Source organism: Leptonychotes weddellii, unplaced genomic scaffold (genome assembly GCF_054177405.1).
Source record: "Leptonychotes weddellii isolate Sample4059 unplaced genomic scaffold, ASM5417740v2 HiC_scaffold_12279, whole genome shotgun sequence".
In the NCBI taxonomy this organism is placed as follows: Eukaryota; Metazoa; Chordata; class Mammalia; order Carnivora; family Phocidae; genus Leptonychotes; species Leptonychotes weddellii.
In genome coordinates this window covers 2,973-6,328 of record NW_027701383.1, presented here as the reverse complement: position 1 = coordinate 6,328, position 3,356 = coordinate 2,973, and the positions used below count along the sequence as shown (strand labels likewise).

The 3,356-nt window shown below is 56.5% G+C and overlaps 1 long non-coding RNA gene across 1 annotated transcript; it reads right to left on the bottom strand.

The window, feature by feature from the left end:
- Nucleotides 1-90: 90 nt before the first annotated feature.
- Nucleotides 91-2,325, bottom strand: LOC145718221 (uncharacterized). The gene is made up of 3 exons (XR_014141661.1): nucleotides 1,534-2,325; nucleotides 879-921; nucleotides 91-154 (listed from the first exon to the last, which is right to left on the bottom strand). It is a non-coding gene; the product is annotated as an uncharacterized LOC145718221 (long non-coding RNA).
- Nucleotides 2,326-3,356: the final 1,031 nt, after the last annotated feature.

Below are 3,356 nucleotides of genomic sequence, written 5' to 3'. Positions count from 1 at the left end.
AAAAAAAAAAGAATCACGGGATCTTACGGGAACTCCAGCGGCCACCACATTTACATTCACACCAGCAAAGGCACAAGGGTCTCAGTTTCTCCTCATCCTCATGGACACTTGTTCCTTTCTGCTTTTGTTCTCCAATGACAGCATCACAATGGGCCTGAAGAGGACACCCTCTCAGACTTTGTGCCCGAGGAGAGGTGTCCCTCACCCCACCTAGCCATGGCTTTCTGTCTCCCATGGGTGGCCCAGGAAGAAGCCCCATCCCTGTTCTGTCCTGATGGAACCCCAAAAAGGGAGCTTTCCTGTGTTCCCACATGGACCCACTGACTGCTTGGTGCCTCGGCTAAGACCACATGGTCTGTGTCCCTGAGCCCAGTGGTCAATTTCCACAGATGTACATGAGCCATTGGAAACATGGGAAGGACTAGGGTCCTTCAAGGAAGGCCCTGACCTCTGAGGAGTCACACGTCCTCAGTTTGGTGACCAGAGTGCCATCTAACAAACAAACAAAGTGCTGAACACCACTTAAGCTAAAAAAAAAAAAAAAAAGGTTTTGAATAATATCATCTCATACATGTTCTTCTGCAACTTGATTTTTGGCTCAGTCGTCTGTTTTGGAGAATTGTTCACATTGATGGATGCAGCTCTAGTTCATTCCTTTGAGAGACTAAAGAGAGTCTTGTACACGAAGACCTCCTTTACCAGCCCCTGGGGACCAGACGGGTTGTTTCTATAACTGTGTGCCCTGCGCCCGACCCCACCTGTTCTGTTTCTGGGTGGATTTGAGAGAGGACCTCCTCTGGGGACGCGGACAGTCTCACGCGTGGGCACAGCGGAGACCCCCCCCGCCGGGCAGGACAGACAGACGAGCTCTTTATTACCCTCATTCCATGCGGATGGGAGATGCACACAGCGGTGCATGCCCTAAAACCGAAAACCAGAAACGCAAATGCCTGAGGGATCAGGGCACAGAACTCAGACAGGAAGACGGGCAAGGGGGAGTCAGAATGCTCTGTATACATTATGGGAATTCGAGAACTCAAAACCTTGGCCCCCAAATTTGGCCCTGAGCTTTCTGGGCCCAGCAGAGAGAGAAACCCAACCAGGGAGAAAACACTCTTCCTGAAAGAAGGAGGGACTTGCTCAGGACTAGGCTGTCAAAGAGCCTCCCCGTGGGGCCCACACCAGAGACCCTGCAATGTCACGGGCTGTGTCCTCCTGTGATTCTTTCGTACACCTGTCTCAAAAGAGGCATCCAGGGCCCCTCGGGGACAGCCCTCGCCAGGGGGATTTGGGCTCCCTGTGCTCCCAGCACGCAGATCTCACCCCCCACGACACAGGTCCCCTCTGTCCTCCATGAGATGTCTGTCTGTCTGTGCTCGGCAGCGCCCCCTCCGAGGGCAGGAACTGGGCTCTGCAATGTGCAGGCCGCTCAGAAAGACAAAGCACCCGCCCAGCAGACCCGAGGTTCACCTGCTGGCTGGAATTGGGCTTCTTCTTGGTGGGGACACGGGGGGCGGGGGGGACAGCAAACACCTCTGGCTGCTCCAGGCTCTCTGTCCACGTGGGGATGATGGGGTCCAGCTCCTCTGTGGGACGATTAATCACCGCCTCTCTCCAGCTCCCTGCTCCTGGTTAATCAGAGTCATAAAACATCTTAATGTTAGGCCAAGTCCTTCTGCAATCCTGGGTAACTCCCTTTGTAAAGAGAGCTTCTGCCAAGCCTCCTGACGTGGGTGCCCTGGGCCTCAGGGGGGTTTTCGGCAACTATCCTGAGCGGAGCCATGTGAAGACCCTGCCTCCCCGCTTGGCCATCTGAGCCCAGCAGCTGCCCAGTGAGCATGGGACCCACCTGAGTCGGGTGAGTCACCTAGGAAAGACGCCGTGCCCTGGCCACCAGCCTGGGGAACCGTGTGCCTTCCCTCCTGAGCTCCTGCTGACGGCGTGCTCTTCAGCCCTGGTCCCCCACCAGCATGGAAATCAGAGGGCCGGCCACACACCCAGGGCAGGGAACTCGTACCTGGCCAGGCGGCCAGGTCAGGTCCTCAAGAATCAGAGACCAAGGCGACAATTTCACAGTGCTCCACCCAGAGGGTGGCTCACCCTTGTTTGTAGGGCCATGCATACTCTCCCAAAGGATGTTTGGAAAAGGAACTTGCTATTTATCGTTTTAAGCTGTGTAAGTGAGGTTTCTGGGAAGTGACAGCTAACGATGGAAATGGGCTGGGTTTTTTTGGGAAGGACAGCGCCGCTATGAAATGTGAAACCCAAGTTGGTGTTCAAGCTCAGGGTTAGGAAGACAAGTGCAGAAACTCTGGACTCGCTCCACTATTTGGGGGTCGCTGTCAGGATGCTGAGCATGCACACGGAAGGAGCGGGAATGACAAGTGACCCCTGCGGGACTGGGCCAACAAATCCTGAGGGGCACGGGCTCCTTGTGCCGAAAACTCCAGGGAGGAAAGGTGCTGCGGGCTCACAGCTGGGTTGTCCTCGTGCTCTCAGGACCTCCGTTCCGCCCCTGGTGCTCTCGGGACCCCCGTTCCGCCCCTGATGCTCTCGGGACCCCCGTGCCACCCCTGGTGCTCTCGGGACCCCCATTCCACGCCTGGCTGGTGGTGGCGACAGGCGTGTGGTCCACAAGACCAGGATGGTTTCAGGTGAAGAGCAGATGGAGATCAGGGAGCGGTTTTCGGTGGCGACACACAGGACTGGGATAAGACGCTGAATATGTTCCGTCCCTGAAGCCCAAGCCAGCAACGGCTCAGGGTGCCAGAGGACGCCAGGCCCACATCATCTGTGTCTCCACGGATGGGGCGCCCACCGGAGTCAAACGCAGAGTTGACAACCCCACGCTCATTTCCGAGGCAGGCGCAAAGTCTCCAGTCCAAGGCTGGGACACAGAGCACGGTTCACAGAGCTGGTGAGGCCAGAGCAGATTTGAACCCACGTCTATGGAAGAGCGGGCCTGGGTCCCTTGCCTTCTCTGATTTGCCCACGCACAGGCTGTGTCTCGGCTTGCCTCCTGCTTCCTTCTCTGCCCTCTCCTTTCTCCAGCCGATCACCCTTTCCTTCCTCGCCTCCTCTTCCCGTCTGTCTGCCCAGAACTCAACCCAGTCTGGCCCGGACCGAGCCTGTTGCAGGCGCTGCGCACTCGGAGACACCTGAATGTGCTCGCTCACTCGGGAGCACTTGCAACAGCCTCGCTAAGTAACACGAAAGAGGGTAACGCCCCGTGTTTCCACTCAAAAATGAGGGGAGTGGAACACTTTACTCATCTCTCTTTGGTGGGTTTCCAGCTCTGGGTAACATGCACTTCATGATTTCAGACAGACCTTGCTCAGCCATGATTCAGGGAGAGG